The 14,120-nt window shown below is 37.6% G+C and overlaps 1 non-coding gene across 1 annotated transcript; it reads right to left on the reverse strand.

The window, feature by feature from the left end:
• Positions 1 to 13,060: 13,060 nt before the first annotated feature.
• Positions 13,061 to 13,211, reverse strand: LOC144563751 (small nucleolar RNA snoR145). Its single transcript, XR_013514419.1, has one exon. It is a non-coding gene; the product is annotated as a small nucleolar RNA snoR145 (small nucleolar RNA).
• Between the last annotated feature and the right edge of the window lie 909 nt (positions 13,212 to 14,120).

A 14,120-nucleotide genomic window follows, 5' to 3' on the forward strand; every position in this document is an offset into this window, starting at 1 on the left:
CTTCAATAAAATCCCATACTAGCATACTCATATGTTATACTTGGATATTATATTGTTGACATGCATTTGAAGTGTTTATACTTAAATCTGACAGTTATCTATATATATATATAAAAAAAAAGTAAGCGTCTAATTGTTCAAAAAAAAACTGTCATTTAACTTGTGCGAATACTGTAAAATTTCAATTATATACTGTAATCTCATATAACAAATCATATACAAAACACAATTTGAATTCTAACATTCAGCATGATCACTTTGTGTACTTGTCAAACTAACTGTACTTGTTACGGAACCACTTGGTATATTTCTCTAATTTACATTTAATAACAGTTTCAAAACTTTCTAGAACATTTTAAAACTGGACCACTTCTCAAACTTGCAGTTTTTTCAAAATAACTCCAAACTTTCTAGAACATTTTAAAATCGGACCACTTCTCAAACTTGCAATTTTTTCAAAATAACCCCAGAAATTAAGAAGAAAAAAATTTTGAATCAAAATTATTTTTTCTTTCACGAAATTAAAATTAATTTTAATATTTTTTTTGAAAAAAAATTTCATAATTTTTTCTTCAATTATTAATATTTATATATGCATCTATATCTAGGGGTGTACAAAAATACTGTCAACCCACCCGACCCATCTGACCCGACCCGTATTTTACCGGGTTGGGATGTTACTGGATCGGGTACGGGTTGAATTTTGACAAACCCGTTACTCTGGGTCAGGTCATGGGTTTGCTCTTAATAACCCGTTTATACCCGGACCCGGCCTCAAATCTACGTTTCTACATTTTTACATAACTTCTCTTTCTATTTACTCTTTTTATTGTGATGGATTTAAATTGTGTTTTAATCCATTTGACGGTCTAAGCGTTTGAAACCAGGAGTCCTAAAACCAGCAACTGCCATGTGGAAGAATGTGTCGCCATTTTTATTTAACAATGAAATCAGAGGAGGAGAGAATGTGATCAAGGTTTCTAGCACGAGCAGGTGGCCCCGAAATGCAGCAATGTGCAGTGCTGTATTGCCATTGTTGTCTTGAGAGTTTATTAATAGGAAAGAGTTTATAAGGAAATCCACCACCTGACAAAAAGATTAAATTTTGTGTGAATTCAGGCCTGACCTCAGTCGAACTGGTAACAATGTGTGATATCTCCATATTATATCTAAATTACAGCCCTGATTTACACTGAAACCTGTGCTTTAAAGCCTATAAATGTGGACTTTTTACTTATATTTCGATGAAATGTGGTACTGCTATGCTTTGTTTGGTATTTTGCAGGAAAAAGGGCGAAAAACTGGATATGACTACTTTTCATACGGCCCGTATGACATTTTGTACGGCCCGTACAGGATCTACCCAACTACACATAAGGTTCCACAACAGAGGCACAAAGTCTCCAAGACAAAGCACAGGCATACGGGGTCCCCTACGGCCCGTACGGGGTCCCATACGGCCCGTACGGGGTCCCATACGGCCCGTACGGGGTCCCATACGGCCCGTACGGGGTCCCATACGGCCCGTACGGGGTCCCCTACGGCCCGTAGGGCGCTAATTCGAAAAATCCAGCTGGAATCTGAAATGAGCATAATTTAAGGAGGCCGAAAAGGAAGCCTTTTGGGGCGCGATCTGGAGCATTAATTGAGATATTTCCTCACCAAAAAAGGGAGATTCACCACTGGAACTTGGACAAGCTTTCTTGGAGCAAAAGACAAGAGGAGGAGGAGAGGAAGAGAAGTGAAAAACGCGAGTTTGCAACGGATCTTCGGATTTCTCCACTGTTTTGTCATGAACTCTTTTATTTTCTGTTATTTGTGTTATCTTATGAACATGAGTAGCTAATTTACTTTGTTTCTAGGGCTAAGATGTAGTTTCTAGTTTGGTTTTGTTTGCATGCTACTTGGATTTTGTGTTGAATGCTTTGTTTTTACCTTGTTGAGTAGTATTTTGATTGCTTTATTTGTGCTTGCTTGAATTGATTAGTCATCCCGTTAGATGAATGCGCACATCTAAGTGTTAGGAGCCAAGTCTATGACATTTAATCCAACCGAATAAAGTATATGAAGTAAGGTTAAACCAAGGAGTACCCGAAAGGTGAAACTTTCCTTGAGGCGAAAGTCCTTGGATACTTTTAGTAAACCAACAAGTAACTTAGATAAATTAGGCCAAAATGCGAAAGTTGAGGTTTAACGCATCTAAGAGGGAAGTATTTGAGTCCGGTAATCGGGTACTAGGCCAAAATGCGAAAGTTGAGGTTAGGTATCTAGATCTGGTCGATAGAAACCCTAAACATTAGTATCAACACAGAAAACAGTAGCTGCAGCATTAACTCGGGGTCCCCTACGGGCCGTATGGATTCCCATACGGGCCGTATGCCTCGGGGCTGAACAGAAATGAAATCTGAACCCTGGAAACGCCTTTTTATCATTTGAAAACAACTTTAATTCTTTTTATTGTCTTTTAAACTTGTCATAAATCAGTAGAATTGTTAGGATTAAATCAAACCAATTTTTCTCACTTCTAGAATCTCAAGTAATTTTAAGACGAGTCCGGTCATTTTCTTCCGTCCCTGTGGATCGATACCTGAGCATACTCATCGATAGGATAGTGCACTTGCTATCTGATTTGACAGAGTATAACAAAGGTTTAAAAGGTATAGCTTGCTATACTGAAACTTTGTAGCATATATTCTGTGCGAACAAGTTTTTGGCGCCGTTGCCGGGGACGGCAACGAAAATTCTAGACTTTTTCTTATTTTCGCTTGATTCTAGATTTTAATTTTAATTTTTCTTTTTTCATCTTTGCAGGAACATACTGGAAGAGCCACGGCCCAAGAACCACTACCATCTCAGAAGCAAGGGGCAAACTTCCAACACATTCGTTCCAGCACCATCACATCTGTCACCTCTCCGTACGGCCCGTACAAGATTCATACGGACCGTACAAGTCGACAACAGAGGCCAGACAGACCCAGAATAAGACGCCATGGATCTGATGTATAACATGGCGACAAACCAACAGTGGTTTGACTGCGACAGTTCTCGAGCTGGAGGAGGCGGTCGATCCAAAGTTGATCAGATCACAACTCTATTTGCTAAAGCTGCCAAGCTGGAGGAGGCCATGCAAGAGGCTTTAGCTAAAATGAGCGTGAAGGCAGTCAGAAACCCTCAACCACAGCCATGTGTCATGTGTGGGGATTGGAGGCACTCTTACGAGTATTGCCCACTGGCGGAATGGGATGAGGAACCCGAACAGGTCAACTATCTCGGCAACTACAATCGCAATTTCTACAACAATGCACCATTCGACACTTCAAACGACCGCCCATTCCAATCCGATCCACCCGAGCCGTACATTGATCCCGCGGTGAGTAATTTCATGCATGAGCAAGGAAAAATGAACCAAATGATCTTCGAGCAATTGCAGGCTCTCAATGCCCAACTGGCTGATTCAGTTGCTCAGAACAGAAGGAATGAACAAATGGGTCATCAAGCTGCCTCTGCACAACCACCTCCTGGAAGACTGCCCAGTCAACCAGAAATGAACCCCAGAGGAGAGGTAAAATCCATAACCTTGCTGAGTGGGACAAACTATGAAGGACCCTCCATGCCTGGTACGGGCCGTACCAAATCTGTACGGGTCGTACCAAACCCTGACCATGCAGAACCAGCTCCACCAGTAACCTCATTTGACTCCACACCACCTTGCACAGACCGTACTGACCCAATACAGGTCGTGCCAAAGCCATCTGAAGAGATCCATGACCGCGCAGATCCAACGCGGCTAGTAGTGAATGTTGAAGATTCTTCCGACGCGGGCCGTACCAACCCAGCACGGGCCGTACAGAGAGAGCCTGAGAACCAGAGAAGGAAGGGAGACACTTTGCTTATGCTAGACCTTTTAAAAGAGGCTGAGAATCAGAGAAGGATGGGGGCCAAGAAACCACCTGGCATGCCCAGTGGGACACAGTACCAAGGACCAGCCATACCTGTCGAGCCAGAAACAGACCATACGGTCCGTACGAATCCCATACGGCCCGTATCGACCTCCCCTGAGATTCCCGAGCAGTCAGAACCTGATCCAATTGAAGTTGTGAATGAGAAGACAGACCATACGGTCCGTACCAATCCCGTACGGCCCGTACAAAATGAAGCTGACAGACAGAAAAAGAAGGTGGTCGAGAAACTACCACCCTACCAGCCACCTGTTCCTTTCCCTCAGAGGCTAGTTGAACCAGAAACATGCTGTGCAGTCAACGTGGAGGATCGATTGGCTAAGGGACAACTCCGTGAGGGATACAGGAGCTCAGTTAAAAATTACTCTGATTATTTATCTGAGTTGCAGGATGAAACAAGCGAGTTTGAGACGATCTGCACGGCAGACATGACGCCTATTTGTCTGGAAGAATTGCCATACGGACCGTACACCAGAGGAATCTCAAACAGAGAAGCTGGAGATTGAGAAGGAACCAAAAGCTCAGGCTGGAGCTGAGGCATACGGTCCGCACAATATTCATACGGACCGTACAACGAGCCAGACAGAGCAGATCACTCCCGAATTAAAACCTCTCCCAGCTAACTTCAGGTATGAGTTTCTAGACCCAAATAAATCCTGTCCTGTGATCTTGAATGCAGATCTCAGCCCTGATCGGACTGCCACGCTCTTGGGGAAATTGAAAGCTCACATAAGCGCGATCGGGTGCTCAATCAAGGACTTGAAAGATATGGGGTGGATTTTTCTTTTGCAAGTGTTTGACAACACGACACTTTGCTCAGATCCGCCCCCGAATCGCACTGCTGGACTCTTGGAGGATTTGAAAACTCAGCAAACTGTGATTGGGAACTTAATCGAGGAGCTGATGGGCATAAACCCAGCCACATGTATGCACAGGACCTTACCAGCGGATGATCACAGGCACACAGACCGTGCAGACCAGCATACGAGCCGTGCACAACCAACCTGGTCTATGCTTTCTCTCCCTTGGCGCATTAAAAAGGAAAGAATGGTGTATCCCTTCAACACATTCGACATGGCGCTCCACCAAAAACCACCCGACCCACCTCCCACCAATCGGTGAGGCGCCCCTGCCTCTTCCCTCACTCCATGTCTGGTTAGTTTTCATATTTTCTTCTATTTTATTTTTCTTGTGTGAATTCAAGCATTGAGGACAATGCTTCATTCAAGCTTGGGGGGGTGGAATAGAAGAAAACTGTATCTGCATTTAGGTCATGTTTATTTTTCAAACTTTTTAGGATTTATAACCTTGATTTTTACTTGACCTTGATTAGAATTTGTGATTTTGAACTTAATTGTTTGAACTTGCAAATTTGTCAAGATGTTTTACGAGGTTATGAAAAATAGAGTCTTGCATAATTAGACTTCATTGTCTGAAAATGCATAAAGTATAAAACTCATGTTTATTTTTCAAAAATTTGTGTGATTGTTAGAATTAAGTACTTGTTTGAAAAATTTTGGTAGTGATTTGGATGACTTTGAAAGATTAGAAATAACTCCATGTTTGATCAAAGAATTGCATAGGATGAGATGTTTTGAGACTTTGAGAAAAAAATGAAAACTTGAATTGTATTGAAAAAACATTTTGAAACTGAACCGTGCCTTATAAAATAGGGAATTGGGGATTTTAAATAATAGAAAGATTGGGATATCCATGGGTATGAAAGAATACCTTGGATGTGTGTATTCATGATATATGCAAATGAAATAAATGAAAAGATGGAGAAAATAAGAGTACTGGCAATAAGTCCTACTGGGCGCCTTTGAGCTCGTCTCCCAAAGAAAAAAAAGAGTACTGGCACAATCCGACGGGATGCCTTTGAGCTCGAAAAGTTTCAAAAATATTTGCAGTTATCAACACATGAAATCCGCGACTTTCTAACCTAAGCTTGTTTCAAGCTTGGGGGGGCGAAAAAGGAAAAATCACCACAAACGAGGGCATAATTTCAATGTAAGAATGAAAGATTGATCAATTCAAGTAATTAGTTTTTGCAAATATTAAAGCATCTCAGAATATGAAGTTTGATTAATCAATTAGTGGGGTGAATTAAAATTCATCAAGGAAAATCCAAATTGTATCCAAAAAGATTCTCATGGTTCTTGATAAGAGCAGTTCATGTAAATTTTCACATTTAGGAATTTATTTGCATTTAGGTAATCCAAAGACCAACCCTATACCCATGTTGGGATTTTTGGTTGAGGACAAGCAAAGTTCAAGCTTGGGGGAATTTGATATCTCCATATTATATCTAAATTACAGCCCTGATTTACACTGAAACCTGTGCTTTAAAGCCTATAAATGTGGACTTTTTACTTATATTTCGATGAAATGTGGTACTGCTATGCTTTGTTTGGTATTTTGCAGGAAAAAGGGCGAAAAACTGGATATGACTACTTTTCATACGGCCCGTATGACATTTTGTACGGCCCGTACAGGATCTACCCAACTACACATAAGGTTCAACAACAGAGGCACAAAGTCTCCAAGACAAAGCACAGGCATACGGGATCCCCTACGGCCCGTACGGGGTCCCATACGGCCCGTACGGGGTCCCATACGGCCCGTACGGGGTCCCATACGGCCCGTACGGGGTCCCCTACGGCCCGTAGGGCGCTAATTCGAAAAATCCAGCTGGAATCTGAAATGAGCATAATTTAAGGAGGCCGAAAAGGAAGCCTTTTGGGGCGCGATCTGGAGCATTAATTGAGATATTTTCTCACCAAAAAAGGGAGATTCACCACTGGAACTTGGACAAGCTTTCTTGGAGCAAAAGACAAGAGGAGGAGGAGAGGAAGAGAAGTGAAAAACGCGAGTTTGCAACGGATCTTCGGATTTCTCCACTGTTTTGTCATGAACTCTTTTATTTTCTGTTATTTGTGTTATCTTATGAACATGAGTAGCTAATTTACTTTGTTTCTAGGGCTAAGATGTAGTTTCTAGTTTGGTTTTGTTTGCATGCTACTTGGATTTTGTGTTGAATGCTTTGTTTTTACCTTGTTGAGTAGTATTTTGATTGCTTTATTTGTGCTTGCTTGAATTGATTAGTCATCCCGTTAGATGAATGCGCACATCTAAGTGTTAGGAGCCAAGTCTATGACATTTAATCCAACCGAATAAAGTATATGAAGTAGGGTTAAACCAAGGAGTACCCGAAAGGTGAAACTTTCCTTGAGGCGAAAGTCCTTGGATACTTTTAGTAAACCAACAAGTAACTTAGATAAATTAGGCCAAAATGCGAAAGTTGAGGTTTAACGCATCTAAGAGGGAAGTATTTGAGTCCGGTAATCGGGTACTAGGCCAAAATGCGAAAGTTGAGGTTAGGTATCTAGATCTGGTCGATAGAAACCCTAAACATTAGTATCAACACAGAAAACAGTAGCTGCAGCATTAACTCGGGGTCCCCTACGGGCCGTATGGATTCCCATACGGGCCGTATGCCTCGGGGCTGAACAGAAATGAAATCTGAACCCTGGAAACGCCTTTTTATCATTTGAAAACAACTTTAATTCTTTTTATTGTCTTTTAAACTTGTCATAAATCAGTAGAATTGTTAGGATTAAATCAAACCAATTTTTCTCACTTCTAGAATCTCAAGTAATTTTAAGACGAGTCCGGTCATTTTCTTCCGTCCCTGTGGATCGATACCTGAGCATACTCATCGATAGGATAGTGCACTTGCTATCTGATTTGACAGAGTATAACAAAGGTTTAAAAGGTATAGCTTGCTATACTGAAACTTTGCTTGAGGACAAGCAAAGTTCAAGCTTGGGGGAATTTGATATCTCCATATTATATCTAAATTACAGCCCTGATTTACACTGAAACCTGTGCTTTAAAGCCTATAAATGTGGACTTTTTACTTATATTTCGATGAAATGTGGTACTGCTATGCTTTGTTTGGTATTTTGCAGGAAAAAGGGCGAAAAACTGGATATGACTACTTTTCATACGGCCCGTATGACATTTTGTACGGCCCGTACAGGATCTACCCAACTACACATAAGGTTCCACAACAGAGGCACAAAGTCTCCAAGACAAAGCACAGGCATACGGGGTCCCCTACGGCCCGTACGGGGTCCCATACGGCCCGTACGGGGTCCCATACGGCCCGTACGGGGTCCCATACGGCCCGTACGGGGTCCCCTACGGCCCGTAGGGCGCTAATTCGAAAAATCCAGCTGGAATCTGAAATGAGCATAATTTAAGGAGGCCGAAAAGGAAGCCTTTTGGGGCGCGATCTGGAGCATTAATTGAGATATTTCCTCACCAAAAAAGGGAGATTCACCACTGGAACTTGGACAAGCTTTCTTGGAGCAAAAGACAAGAGGAGGAGGAGAGGAAGAGAAGTGAAAAACGCGAGTTTGCAACGGATCTTCGGATTTCTCCACTGTTTTGTCATGAACTCTTTTATTTTCTGTTATTTGTGTTATCTTATGAACATGAGTAGCTAATTTACTTTGTTTCTAGGGCTAAGATGTAGTTTCTAGTTTGGTTTTGTTTGCATGCTACTTGGATTTTGTGTTGAATGCTTTGTTTTTACCTTGTTGAGTAGTATTTTGATTGCTTTATTTGTGCTTGCTTGAATTGATTAGTCATCCCGTTAGATGAATGCGCACATCTAAGTGTTAGGAGCCAAGTCTATGACATTTAATCCAACCGAATAAAGTATATGAAGTAAGGTTAAACCAAGGAGTACCCGAAAGGTGAAACTTTCCTTGAGGCGAAAGTCCTTGGATACTTTTAGTAAACCAACAAGTAACTTAGATAAATTAGGCCAAAATGCGAAAGTTGAGGTTTAACGCATCTAAGAGGGAAGTATTTGAGTCCGGTAATCGGGTACTAGGCCAAAATGCGAAAGTTGAGGTTAGGTATCTAGATCTGGTCGATAGAAACCCTAAACATTAGTATCAACACAGAAAACAGTAGCTGCAGCATTAACTCGGGGTCCCCTACGGGCCGTATGGATTCCCATACGGGCCGTATGCCTCGGGGCTGAACAGAAATGAAATCTGAACCCTGGAAACGCCTTTTTATCATTTGAAAACAACTTTAATTCTTTTTATTGTCTTTTAAACTTGTCATAAATCAGTAGAATTGTTAGGATTAAATCAAACCAATTTTTCTCACTTCTAGAATCTCAAGTAATTTTAAGACGAGTCCGGTCATTTTCTTCCGTCCCTGTGGATCGATACCTGAGCATACTCATCGATAGGATAGTGCACTTGCTATCTGATTTGACAGAGTATAACAAAGGTTTAAAAGGTATAGCTTGCTATACTGAAACTTTGTAGCATATATTCTGTGCGAACAATGTGCATACTTGGTAATCCTGTTAGATCACTCATTTAGTTTGTTTGGTGACATTTTACTTCTAATATCAATTTCTTTTGACTTCTCTAATTTGTGATTATTTCGGATGTCACCAGAAAGCTAAAATGTTGGAGCTCTGAAGATGTTTAAGAGTTTCAAGTTTAATTTGAATTTAAATTGTTATGTTTTTTTATTTTATGGATTTTATATGCGATTGTTATATATCGCTGTCTTTTTTTTTAGGATGTTACATTCTGGATATGTTTTTTTTTGTTATGGATGTTATATGCTAAATTATTTCTATTTTATTTATATTTGTCACTTTTATTTGTACCTAGTTTTAATAAAAATAGTAAAAATATATATAATAGATTTTCGATCAAAATTATAATCCGTTTAACCCGTCTAACCCGCATAACCCGTATATAAAAAAATAGATGGGTTGGGTTGGGTTGGGTTGGGTTATGGGTGGGTCAAGTAAAGAATTCTTTTAACCCGGTGCAATCGGGTTGGATCCAAATTTTAATAAAATATCATTGACCCGCCCGTTGTACACCCCTATCTATATCCTGTAAATTAACAATACACATACTGTAAAACATACAAATGCAAACTATAGGACTTCAATACCATAAAATTTCCAAATGTAAACTATAAAACTAACAAATGCAAACTATAAAATTGTAGATCTGAAACCTAAAACTATAAAACTGAGATAAACATACTGCAAACTTTATTACTATAAATTTAAAATATGTACACAGTAAAACTAACAGATGAAAACTATAAAACATCAATACATCAACTATTCACAACCACATTATTAAACATTAGTAATTATTCACAAGCATAAACTGTCACTATTGAAAACATCATTGTTCAATAGTATGAAAAACAAATAACATTCTAAACACAAATTCATACATTCCACACAAGCATACTATTGAACATATAAAAACTTTTACTTCATAACCATTTGTTTAGTATTGTTTGGATGAATTAGAAGCCTCATCTCTAGAACAATGAGTTCTTGAGAAATATTATCATGCTAAAATATTATCATGCTAACCATGTGAACTATATCTTGTAAAACACTCTACATATCTTATAAAACTGTAAGTTATATCATGTAAAATTGTGAACTATATACTGTAAACCTTTAAACATCAATAATAATAGATATTGTAAAATGATGCATATATCATGTAAACTATGAACTATATCCGGTAAAATAATCTACATAACCTTTAAACCTGATTTATATATCATGTAAAATATTGTATTATCATGTAAATCAATTAGAAAAATATTGAAAATTTAAATCAGTAAAACTGTTAACTTGATTATGTAATATTGCATATATGTTGTAAACATCAATAACCTTTAAACACTATAAAACTATAAACTATATATGGTAAAATACTCTACATAACTTTTAAACCTGATTCATATATATTGTAAAATATTGTATAGATCATGTAAATCTATTAGAAAAGTACTGAAAATTTAAATCTGTAAAACTGTTAACTTAATCATGTAATATTGCATATATGCTGTAAACATCAATAACTTGTAAAATATTGCATATCATGTAGGTACTGTAAAACTACGAACTATGTCATGTAAAACACTCTACATATCATGTAAAACGATAAACTATATCTTATATAATTGTGAACTATATATTGTAAACCTGTAAACATCAATAATAATAGATAATGTAAAATCAACGACATTAAAAAATAATTTATGTAATTTTGAATTCAAATATCAAATTTTAAATAAAAATTTCAAATCAGACATTGAAATAATGAGAGATATGTTATAAATCAATTCATCGGCACATGTAGCCAATAATCAGCTAGCATGCAATTCTTTTCTTTAACAATCCACTAATATGCACATGCTTTAATCAAGATTTCACTTCAATCTAACAAGCAAAAGAGTGTTTGAAACTTACGCTTGGCTCCTTTCATCATCTCGCTGGCTCTCGTTCAATCAGTTGTGTTCTGTTAGATCTCTCTTCAACCAGATCCACAAAGTGGGGATAAGGCTTCATCTTGCTACCGTTGCGGCTATCGTTGTGCATCGCTTGAAGGAGGATTGAGCAAAGAAACGATGCATCTAGATTCTGGAGAGAGTCACGACTGAAAATCGAAGGATAATCGGAGAAAAGCATCTACTGAAGATAATCTAGAAAGAGAGAAAGAGAGAGATCGCTAATTGAAAATACATAAAGGACGGAGAGAGAGAGATCACCAATATAAAAAAAATAATAACTAAGAAAAGAGAAACATCGGGTTTAGGGTAACTGAGAAAAAAGAAACATCGACTAAAGATCAGAGACTAATCAGTGGAGATAATTGAGAAAGAGAGATCGCTAATTGAAAATACAGAAAGGACGGAGAGAGAGAGATCACCAATATAAAAAAAAAATAATAACTGAGAAAAGAGAAACATCGGGAATTAAATGGAAATTTGGTAACGAAGAAAAGTTTTTATATATGAAAGTTTGAGATAATGGTTAGAATCGTTAGAAGGCTTATCCGAAAATAACATTGTACAAAACATGAACAGAAGGCTAGATATAAACCTTTTCCCTGAAAAAATTAAGTTTGGGGTATTATATTATGTTTAAAGAGCAGTAATAGCTTGCATCCTTTTATCTGTATCCTTTGCACTCTAATTTTTCTTTTTAAAAGCTGGGAAGTGACTTCCAACCAGGAGTGAAAACAGAAAACAGATCACCGATCCGCATTACCATATTTGAAAAATTATATATGGATATCCGACAATCAATGCTGATATGGATATGTAAAATCATTTACGTTTCAATTATCTTCATTTAAATGACGGATGTATAATTTAATACATATTAAAAAAAAATGTTATTCATTTCTAATAAATATTTGATCCGTATTCATCTAATATCCAATTCATAAATATATTTATACTTCTTTTAGAATAGTGTTCATAATAATAAATAAATAAATTTAAAAATTACTTTTTTTCCTAATAAACACTTGTCAATTCAGTTAGGAACAATTTCCATGTCAAGAAAAAAAATAGAGTAACAGAAATGAAAGAATACTTTCCGTAATTGGTATTTCATTATGAAGAATAGCCGACACTGGCACTAAAATTCACAGTACAAGGCCTTGGTTCAGGAGCAATTCCAGCCCAAATTTACATCTAAATAGGCTTTGAATAGGCCTACTAGAGCACAGCTATGTATCATTCCGTACCAGTATCCGATGTATATGGCGTTGAAAATTGTTTATCCAATATCCTGTATCATATATATATCTCATAATCTGTATCGTATCCAATACCCATATCCATGCAACATAGGCGCACAGATATCCCACAGTAATAATAATCTTCATTGTTTATATTTTAGGAAAAACCTAAATTGTAGTATTTCATTTTTCTTATGTTATGATAGTTTTAGTTGACTAAATTTGTAGTATTTCATTTTTGAATTGTTATACGTAAATATAGTCATACAGCATTATTTTAAAAAATATACTATACACCAAACCGTTCCGCTGGAGTGAGGTTTGTTCTACAGCTGAAAGTTGACCGCTCCTCAGTGTTTGTTCTAGATCATTTATTAAAAAAAAATCAATTAGAGGGCATATTTGTTAAAAAAAAATCGAAGGTATTTTTAAAAAAAAAAACGGAAAGTATAATACATCAAACGCAGATCAAGGGAATTAAAAGAAATACTGTGAAATGTAACCGCTGTTTCAGATGCCATGAAACCAAAATCAATCAGGGCATCATAACTATACGGAATAAATTTCTCTACGAAGGTTTATGTAAATGTTAGAGAAGCCTCAACTAATGGAGATCTACGCTTCCCTGCTGGGTCCTTCGATTTGTTACAATTAAATCGTGCAAATTATAAGAATAGACGAAAATATGTTTCGTTGAAAAAAAAGATTTGGCAAGCAAAAGATCCGAAACCAAACTGTATGGAAAGAGATAAAACAGTTCAGTTGGATCCAAAACAAAAATTGCGTTAAATATCCGAAGGTAAAACTTGGAAAAAATCGCACCTTTGAAGCAATTAATCCCCAGGTCCTTCGATATTTAAAAAGAAAATTTGCCAAAAATAATCAAATTGAGGGAAAAAAAAATAAAAGTGAACACATATAGCATGTACTATGCTCACTGAATACAAACCGATTGATCGAAATCATCTCGCCTATAGGCGAATAGCTTAAGATCGATACTCATTTTCTCATTTCAGATCCGTAATTAATCTTCAATGAAAAAAGAAATTTGGCAATCAAAAGATCCCGAGACTAAACTCCATGAGAAAGGTAGAAGTTCAGTTGGATCCAAAATAAAATTACATTTAGATTTTCGAAGGCAAACTTGAATAAAATCGCATTATTGAAGCGACAAATCCTTAGGTCCCTCGTTATTTGAATCGAAATGACAAATCAAAATAATCAAATTGGTGAAAAGGTAGTGATGGTAGAACACACGGATGCTCAGTGAATACGAACCAAATAATTGAAATCATCTCGCCCTGAGGCGATAAGCAAAAGATCAATACCTCATCTTCGCATCTAAAATGAAACAAAAAACATCATAAGAAAGAATAAGCTGTGTAAGGCGCTAGAATGCTTGAGAGAAAAAGGGATTCATAGAGGCGGCTTTATGCCTCTATCCTCTCTCTAGGGTTTTTAAACAAGCGGGGAGCAAGGATTGGAGATGAAAAACCAAAAAAAAATTGTAGAATTGGACCCGACCAGAAAATGGGCCAACAAGATTTATTAT

This window comes from Carex rostrata, chromosome 12 (assembly GCF_964058835.1).
Source record: "Carex rostrata chromosome 12, lpCarRost1.2, whole genome shotgun sequence".
Classification (NCBI taxonomy): Eukaryota; Viridiplantae; Streptophyta; class Magnoliopsida; order Poales; family Cyperaceae; genus Carex; species Carex rostrata.